The 9671-nt window shown below is 51.2% G+C and overlaps 1 pseudogene; it reads left to right on the plus strand.

Moving 5' to 3' along the window:
* The first annotated feature begins 8408 nt into the window (after nucleotides 1–8408).
* On the plus strand, nucleotides 8409–9387 carry LOC142004530 (olfactory receptor 5AP2-like; annotated as a pseudogene).
* Nucleotides 9388–9671: the final 284 nt, after the last annotated feature.

Consider the following 9671-nt stretch of genomic DNA (forward strand, 5'->3'; position numbering starts at 1 on the left):
TGGGGAACCTGCATGCGTGTGCGTGTGGTAGGCAGGAGCCTAGGCAGCGGCATTCAGATGCTGGGAAGGAAGGAGACACCCCGTTCTGCCAGCCTTGTCGGCTTGCTTACCCCGCTTTGACAGCACTGCATCTTGACCGACTTCAGCGCAGTTATATGGGCGTCCGCTGGGGTAAGAGCGAGGGAAAGTGGTTCCCACTTCACTCCTGAAAGGGCTAAATCTTCCCTGCGTTTTATGAGTTCACTCAGATGCGGTAAGGCGCTCGGCTGTGTGCGTCCGGCGCTCGCTTTCCTTCTGTCTAAGGGAAGGGACGAAGGGATGTGCAGGAGGAGGAAAGGAGCACAGTGTCTTAATTCCCACGCACTAGCAATTGATTAAAGGCAATTAAGTATTTAAAACTGACTCTGTCGGATTCAGCGGAGGTCCCCGTTCCTTGGCATGCAGTCTGCCCCTGAGCTGGCAGCTGGCAATCAGCTTCTCTCTTCACTAACAGCTGCCTGCCCAGGCAGGTGAATAGGTAGAGTGTTGAATAGGTAAAGCGTAGAGGAAGAAAAAATCATAGCGCTGGAAGGGACCTTGAGAGGTCAGGGAGTCCAGTCCCTGTCCTCAGGGCTGGGCCAAGCACCATCCACATCACCCCAGACAGAAGTTTACCTAACCTGCCCCTAGGTTCTGAAAAGCTGTTTTCATAGAAGTGAAAGTCCTGCCCCTAGATCAATGAGCCAGACTGAACTCAAGGGTTTAGAGACAAACTCCCACATGACAAAGACAAGAGGTGGGTGGTCAGAGACCAGGAACCCAGGGGTAATTCAGTCTGTTGATAACCCAGACAGAAAGAGCCCTGGACACGTGTACCTTTTTCCGTCACTTTTTGCAAACTCAGAAGACAATAGGGTCTTCTGAGTGAGGCTCGGAGTTATTGCGTGTGCTGGTGGTTGTGTTGATTTGCAGAGGTGAAAAAAGGACCCCAAAAGTCACTTGAGTGAAAGGGCAGCTGCTTTCCCTTCTAGGTACTTGAGTACAGTCAAGATGTGATGTACTTGCGTGTGCATATTTCTGTTTGTGTATTCTTACTCAAGTAGTTTTCCAGAGGGATACCAGTAACTTGCACTTAAGTACACCCACCCACCCACCCCAAAAGCAGCTGCATTTTTACTCGAGTAATTGTGTTGGTTTGTGTGTGGGTAGGGTTGTGCTGGGAGATTTGTGCTGATTTATGTGGGTGTGTGCGGCAGTGGGGGGGTAGGTGTTTGGGGATACTGAGTGTGCAGGCAGTTGTGTTGGTTTGTGTGTGGGTAGGGTTGTGCTGGGAGATTTGTGCTGATTTCTGTGGGTGTGTGCGGCAGTGGGGGGGTAGGTGTTTGGGGATACTGAGTGTGCAGGCAGTTGTGTTGGTTTGTGTGTGGGTAGGGTTGTGCTGGGAGATTTGTGCTGATTTATGTGGGTGTGTGCGGCAGTGGGGGGTAGGTGTTTGGGGATACTGAGTGTGCAGGCGGTTGTGTTGGTTGGTGTGTGGGTAGGGTTGTGCTGGGAGATTTGTGCTGATTTCTGTGGGTGTGTGCGGCAGTGGGGGGTAGGTGTTTGGGGATACTGAGTGTGCAGGCGGTTGTGTTTGTTGGTGTGTGGGTAGGGTTGTGCTGGGAGATTTGTGCTGATTTCTGTGGGTGTGTGTGGCAGTGGGGGGTAGGTGTTTGGGGATACTGAGTGTGCAGGCGGTTGTGTTGGTTTGTGTGTGGGTAGGGTTGTGCTGGGAGATTTGTGCTGATTTCTGTGGGTGTGTGCGGCAGTGTGGGGTAGGTGTTTGGGGTTACTGAGAGTGCTGCTCACGTTGCATGGCTGGTTATGTTGATTTCTCAGCCTTCCCGTGGTCAGCCATTGTTAGCTCTCCTTTCCTGTAGACTAGGCAACTTCCATCTTTCTCACCTTCCCAGTGTACGCTCAGTTCCTCCTCGGCTCCCTTAGTGGGTGTAACTCATTTATGCTTCACCCTTCCCGAGTGTCTCCCTCCACACTTGCCTTGCTCCTCGACACCCGGCAAAAGAAACTTGTCCGTGTCTGTAGGAGACGTTTGGATTCTCGGGCATACCAGGCTTCACCGTATTATACAGGGGCAACTCCCAAAATATTGCTACACACATTTTAATCTCAGCCAGGTCAGCCACGGCTCATGTTTGGAATTTGATACAAGCCCACAGTTCAGGTATGAATTTGTAGAGTACCCAGAAAAGCAAACACATAGCCCCTTCCCACCCCACTGTCCTGTTCTGCCATGGAAAGATCTTCCTTCGGAGCACTTAGGTGAACAAATGTCCTTGTAACACCTTCATCCATTCTAGAACACTTAGCTCCCGCCATTCGAGTTGAAGTTAAAAGTGCAACTTAGTTAGTTTCCTTCTGGATGTCTCCAGGCTCACAATTCTGTTTCCACGTTGTGTGAGCCATGCCCCAGCAGGGAGAATACCTGCGGCTCCTGACAATAGCATACAAACCGATGTGGCAGCAATAATAATGCTTGGCAAAGCCGTTGAGGCTCAAACACCAGGAGCCACGAATTGGTACTTTCAGCAGCAAATCTCTAACTCTCATCCGGAGCTTGATAAGTGACTTTAGAATTCAGCCACCCCAGCGGGGCTCTGCTGTATTTGTTTGTTCACTGACCTTGGCAGTGGGTTTCTCTGCCTGGTTCCTTCAAATTTCACTCAATGGGAAAACCTAAAGGCCACTCTGAGAAGCCAACCAAGTGCCCTTCTCTGAACAGACAGCAGTCTGTTTCGACTGGCTCCTGCCATACACCCCAATGTGCCACTGAGGCTCTTGGAACTGGGGGGCAACTGGCCTGGTCCTTAGGTTTGCATCTCTAAAGCTGTGTCTACACGTGCACGCTACTTCGAAGTAGTGGCACTAACTTCGACATAGCGCCCGTCGCGGCTACACGCGTCGGGTGCTATTTTGAAGTTAACTTTGACGTTAGGCGGCGAGACGTCGAAGTCGCTAACCTCATGAGGGGATCGGAATAGCGCCCTACTTCGACGTTCAATGTCGAAGTAGGGACCGTGTAGACGATCCGCGTCCCGCAACGTCAAAATTGCCGGGTCCTCCATGGTGGCCATCAGCTGGGGGGTTGAGAGACGCTCTCTCTCCAGCCCCTGCGGGGCTCTATGGTCACCGTGGGCAGCAGCCCTTAGCCCAGGGTTTCTGGCTGCTGCTGCAGCAGCTGGGGATCCATGCTGCATGCACAGGGTCTGCAACCAGTTGTCGGCTCTGTGTATCTTGTGTTGTTTAGTGCAACTGTGTCTGGGAGGGGCCCTTTAAGGGAGCGGCTTGCTGTTGAGTCCGCCCTGTGACCCTGTCTGCAGCTGTGCCTGGCACCCTTATTTCGATGTGTGCTACTTTGGCGTGTAGACGTACCCTCGCAGCGCCTATTTCGATGTGGTGCCACGCAACGTCGAAGTTGAACATCGACGTTGCCAGCCCTGGAGGACTTGTAGACGTTATTCATCGAAATAGCCTATTTCGATGTTGCTACATCGAAATAAGCTATTTCGATGTTGGCTTCACGTGTAGACGTAGCCTAACACGGCCATTGTTTCGCCAAGATGAGCTATTCAGCATTAGTTGCTCTTGGTGGCTTTGTCTCTGATTTCTAGGCATTCCTTTTCCCCACACCTGTTACACGTTTCCTGGCCCACAAGAGAGGATCTCCTCTTGCATGAAACTTGCAGTGAGAAATAGTGTTCGTTAAACCAGATAAAAAGAGCAACCTGAACCAAGAAAACACCTGCGGCCCTCCACAATCTGTCTCTCCAGAGAGCCCCAGAGACATTAAATATTAAAAGGGGCCCGTCCGCAACATTAGCTGTGTGAATAATTTTCTAAATCTGGTCCGTAAATGTTACTGCTGCCCATCAATGTTAGGTGCGGTACAGCAATTAAAAAGGGTGTGCTTGTGACCCACACACCTTGGTGGGGGTCACTGTCCCACATGGCAGCACTTTGACCACTTACAGAGAAGAAGGAAGAGTGTACTCTAGAGCCTTAGGTGCGAACCCGCTGGGTTTAAGCTCACGCTGGAGAGGCTCCTACATGCTGGTCCCAGGGTCGTGTCGGCCAGCCGGAGGTTACAGAAAAATCACTGTACTGGGCATGCTGCTTTGGGACAGACTTAGGGGGGAGCTCTTGGCTGTACGATGGAAAACAAGGAATTGCTCCAATTGAAGTGTGTAGCTAAACAAACCTTTGACGGCATTTCTGCCACAGCACGAAGGGAGGATGGATGTGAGGCCTGTCACAAGTTCCTTCTCCTAGAGTGCATTGGAAGCTCCAAGGGCTCTCCCAGAAGTATGACAATGCTGGAAAAGGACGGCGCACGCATTAGCAGATGTCAAAACAAAAAAACAGTCCGGTAGCACTTTAAAGACTAACAAAATGATTTATTAGGTGATGAGCTTTCATGGGACAGACCCACTTCTTCAGCCCAGAGCCAGACCAGAACAGACTCAATATTTAAGGCACAGAGAACCAAAAATAGTAATCAAGGAGGACAAATCAGAAAAAAATGATTAAGGTGAGCAAATCAGAGAGTAGAAGGGTGGGGAGGAAGCCAAGCATGCAAACGAGCCCCTATGAGACTCAGAAGATTCCCATCCCAGTTCAAACCACGTGTTAATATGCCAAATTTGAATATAAAAGACAGCTTGGCTGTCTCCCTTTCAAGAGGGGTGTGAAAATTTTTCTTCCGTGACACGCAGACTCTTAAGGCATGAACAGAATGGCCCACGCCATTAAAATGTTGACAAACCGGCTTGTGGATCTGGAGTGTTTTGATGTCTGTTTTGTGCCCATTAACTCTTTGTCTAAAAGAGTTTGAAGTCTGTCCAGTTACAACAGTTTGTCTGTTACTATCAGCAGATATGTTCATGACCTGGGTAGTGTGTCTCGGTACTATCATGTCCGTTTCACACAAGAGAAAACGAGCAGAAGTAGAGAGTCCTTGTTTCAGACACCTCAGATCCCAGGAAAAGAACGGTCAGCGACAGTACAGCAGCCAGAGACAGTCCTTCCAACCCATCCTGGGGAGAAGACCCCGAGGGGTGCCCCTCTGGGGTGTAGCTTTCCCCTCCTCAGGCTGGCTGCCTTCCAGCTCTCCCTTTCCCTCGCCTCTAACTGCCGCCCCCCCCCCCGCCCCATTCAAAACCCAGCTCAGCTCCTCCCTCCTCTTTGTCCAGGCAGAGGTGTTACCTGCCAGTTGTAGCCCCAGGGTCATCCTTAGCCACTGGGAGCTGCTGCTTGCCTCAGACATCCAGCCTGACTCACACATGCACTCACTCCCCCCACTCCATCACAACAGCCGAAAGAGAACCTGCTGCAGCAGGTTATAAAACGGAAGCTACAACTATTTGGACATATTTGCAGAATGAACAACAAATGAAAAATCAAGACCCTGGTACTCAGCATAATGGACGGCTCGAATAGGAGAGGCAGACCCCACAGAGAAGGGACAGGTGATGGAGCAGATTGGTGCAGAGCTAGTCGCTCTGCACTGGATAGGGGAAGGTGGAAGGAAATAGTGAGAGAGGCATCAGATACCAACGGGCGCTGAGCCCACGGTTATTGATGATGACGAAGATCCCTTCTCCTCTGAGCATGACCTGCCCTTTAGCTATTAGGTCAGCCAAATTGCCAGTGCCGTCTTCTATTCTGCAGGTAACCTGCGCAGCTCTTCATTAGCAGCTGGAAGACAGGATGAATTTTAACGTTGATCAATTCAAAGTAATGAATATTGGAAAACACAGTCCCACCTAAGCCTCACCCTTGCTGACTGAGCTAACCTTGTTATTCCCACGCTTGCTCTGGCTTATTTATACCTGGCCCTGCAGATTTCCAAGACCAGCATCTGATGAAGTGAGTCTGTGCTCACGAAAGCTCATGCTCAAAACTTTTCTGTTAGTCTATAAGGTGCCCCAGGACCCTTCGTTGCTGTTACAGTCCCACCTGTAAGTATAAAATGACAGGGATTAAAGTAGCTGTTGCCGCCCGAGAGCGAGAGCTTGGAGTCACTGTGGATAGTTCTCTGAAAACATTCACTCAGTGTGCGGTGGCAGCCATCAAACAAACAAACAAACAAACAGGATGTTAGGGATCATTAAAAAGGGGATAGAGAGTAAGACAGGGAATCTCTCATCGCTTCTGCGTAACTCCGTGGCACACCCACGGCTTGGACACTGCGTACAGAGGTGGTCGCCCCGTCTCAGAAAGAGATCTTGGCACTGGAAAGTTCAGCAAAGGCACAGCAAATGATGAGGGGTTTGGAACAGCTCCCACGTGGGCAGAGAAAAAAAGCCTGGGGCTCTTCAGCTGGGTAAAGAGGGGGCTGAGGGGGGATACGACAGAGCTCTATAACATCACGACGGGTGTGGCGGAAGTGGAGAAGGAAAAGTCATTGACTTGTTCCCGCAACACAAGAGCTAGGAGTCACCAAGTGAAAGTAATAGGTGGTAGGTTTAGAACGAACAAAAGGAAATATTTGTCCACGCAGTGCAGGGTCGGTCTGTGGAACTCCTGGCCGCAGGGGGCTGTGCAGGCCAGGTCTTTAACAGAGTGCAGAAAAGCACGTGTTAAAACCATGGAGGTTACTTCCGTCGATGGCTGTTGGCCAGGCTGGGCAGGCATGGTGTCCTCAGGCTCTGCTCGTCAGAAGTTGGGAATGGGTGACAGTGAGGGATCGCTTGATGATTCCCTGTTCGGTTCACTCCCTCTGGGGCACCCGGTACTGGCCGTGGTTGGCACATGGGACACTGGACTGCATGGACCTTTGATGTGAGCCGCTGTGCCTGACCCTGTGTGTGTGTACTTGGTAAAGACGTGTGTGTGAAAGAATCGAAACTGGCTGAGAACCTAAACACTGAGTCACAAGTGAGCCTGTTGGTAGTCTGCACAAAACGGGCCCTGGCCGTTGCTGTAGCTGTTTCCATCACTTCTCACAAACGCAAGGGCATGTACAGGCATCAGAGCGATGGGTGGGGTTACTGGGCGTGCTGCCAGTTGTGCAGGTCTGTAGGGGGTTGTGCTGGGATGGGATAGTTGTGCTGATTTGTGCAGGTGTGCGATGCAGTCAGGGGCTATATTAGTTGAAGGCTATTTGCTGTGCTGGTTATGTTGTGCAGGTAGTTGTACCTGCTTTCCTGGTGTCATCCATTATCAGCTCCCCTTCTATGCTGATTAGGGAATACGTATCTTCCTTGGCATTTCTAACACACTTCTAATTCCTTTCCTTCTGGGTACCCCTCCTTAGCAATTTGTGCACCTTGCCACCACTCACCGCTTTCCTCTTTTGGTTTCTAGGTCAATGGGCTTCAGAGAAACACCCTGTTTGACCAACCTGGGATGTTGTTACACAGACGAGCGTACGTGCAGACGTTCATAGTCATCGCCTACTGAAATTTTGGGTGCTCCGTGGGTATTTGGTTGCGTAGGGGATGGGCACATGAAAAGTGGTTGAGTGTTATTATTTCCCACATCATGGTGTGTAGCTGGGTGGAATAAATCAACATTTTTCCCCATAGGTTGTGTCTACATGTCCCGTGACGGTATTTCAACTCTGTCAGTGCCTTCTGGCTGGGGACACAAAATAAGATGGGGCTTAGACATATGAAAGCATGAAAACAGCAGGGAGAGGTTCAGTGTCCATGGACCTTGAGGCCATTGTCCCTGTTTTCTGAGCATCACCTCCCCTCCCCTCCCCTCCCCTCCCCAGGATGTTTTCCTGCTGTGAAGCAGATGAGCCACCGCTGGCTGATGGTTGCAATTCGAAATAGAATTCCTCAAGCCAAATGGCATCAACAACTGGACCAAAACACAGTCCCCAGACTGTCCCCGTAAGTGCAGGCACAGAGGCCTGGGCCGAGCTCCTCAGTCCAGCTGCTGTGCTTATCTGCCTCCAGAGGTTCGAAGGCTCTGCATGTTTCCTTGCATGGTTACGTTACAAAACCTGGCCCTGAGGCATTTCTGGAAGTGTGATACGTAAGCTCTAGGTATTGTACTGCTACCGAAAGAACAGGACATACTCGTGCCAAGAATGGAAGTACTTCGAGACTCCCTTTACAAGAGCTTTGAGCAATAGATAGATAATATTTTTAGAGGGGGGAGAAAATCTCCAAAAAGACCATGTGATAAGCCCACCCTGGCATTATTAATACCATGCCAGTGGAAACTGAGGCCCAAATACAACAGGTTGAAGTGATTTCACTTAGGCAGGTCAGAAAAATGTACCCGGAAGACCTCTGCAGACAGGAGTCTTCACTTAACAGTGCAATAGCGACCGGCAGGGAGAAGCCAAAATTAAAATGCTGACTGTTTTGAAATAGATGTTAGATGACGCATTGCAGACCTGGTTTATTTTTCCCCGTTACATGAAACTCCTGGCAAACGCACACCAGGGAAATCAGACGCCCGTCACAGAATTCATCCTCCTGGGATTCCGGGATCTCCCCCAGCTGCAGACCCTTCTCTTCCTGGTGTTTCTACTCATCTACACTGCAACCCTGGTTGGGAACATCCTCATCGTGGGGCTGGTGGTGGCTGACCCGCACCTGCACACCCCCATGTACTTCTTCCTGGGGAACCTGTCCTGCGTGGAGACCTGCTACAGCTCCAACATCCTGCCCAGGCTGCTGGCCGGGCTCCTGACGGGGGACGGGACCATTTCATACACTGGCTGCCTCACGCAGTTCTACGTCTTTGGTTCGCTGCTAGCGACCGAATGCCTCCTCCTGTCCGTGATGTCCTACGATAGGTACTTAGCGATCTGCAAGCCGCTGCACTATGCTGCTCTTATGAACGGCAGGGTCTGCCTCCAGCTGGCAGCTAGCTCTTGGGTGAGTGGATTTCTAGCTCCTTTGCCGGCAGTAATACTGATGTCTCAATTCATTTTCTGCGGCCCCAATGAACTTGACCATTTCTTCTGTGATTTGAGCCCAGTCATGAAACTGGCCTGCAGTGATACCCACCTGCTGGAGGTTACGGCTTTCGTAGTCTGCTCCACATTCACCCTCCCGCCGTTTCTACTGACCCTGGCCTCCTACGCGTGCATCATTCCCACCATCCTGCGAATCCCCTCCACCACCGGCCGGCCGAAGGCCTTTTCCACCTGCTCCTCCCACCTCATCGTGGTGACCATTTTCTACGGGACGCTGGCCGTTGTGTATCTGCTCTCCAGATCGGATGCACTGAGGGACCTGAACAAAATATTCTCTGTGTTCTATGGAGTCCTCACCCCACTGCTCAACCCCCTCATCTACAGCCTGAGGAACAAGGAGGTGAAGGAGGCCTTGCGGAAAACTGCCATTAGGTTTGTTGGTCTTTTACAAGCAAGATGAGATTTCTAGCTAAGCTATGAGGGTGGGTCTACCCAGCAAAGCTGTTCGGGAAGAACGGCCCTGTGATGGAGTGAGGGATACATGTGTATGTGTGTCTCACACAAGGTGTGAGGCTCCTGCTGGGGGTAACCTGGCGACCAGGTGACACCTCTGGGCTGCAGACAAAGGAGGAGGTGGAGCCCGATGGGTTTGAATTGGAACTGGGAGTTGGAAGCAGTGAGTCTGGGCTGGGGGAGAGAGAGACAAAGGAGGGGGCCAGGCCCCGGCTCTGGGGGCCCCTCAGGGCCTCCTCTCCCC

This window comes from Carettochelys insculpta, chromosome 32 (assembly GCF_033958435.1).
Source record: "Carettochelys insculpta isolate YL-2023 chromosome 32, ASM3395843v1, whole genome shotgun sequence".
Lineage (NCBI taxonomy): Eukaryota > Metazoa > Chordata > Testudines > Carettochelyidae > Carettochelys > Carettochelys insculpta.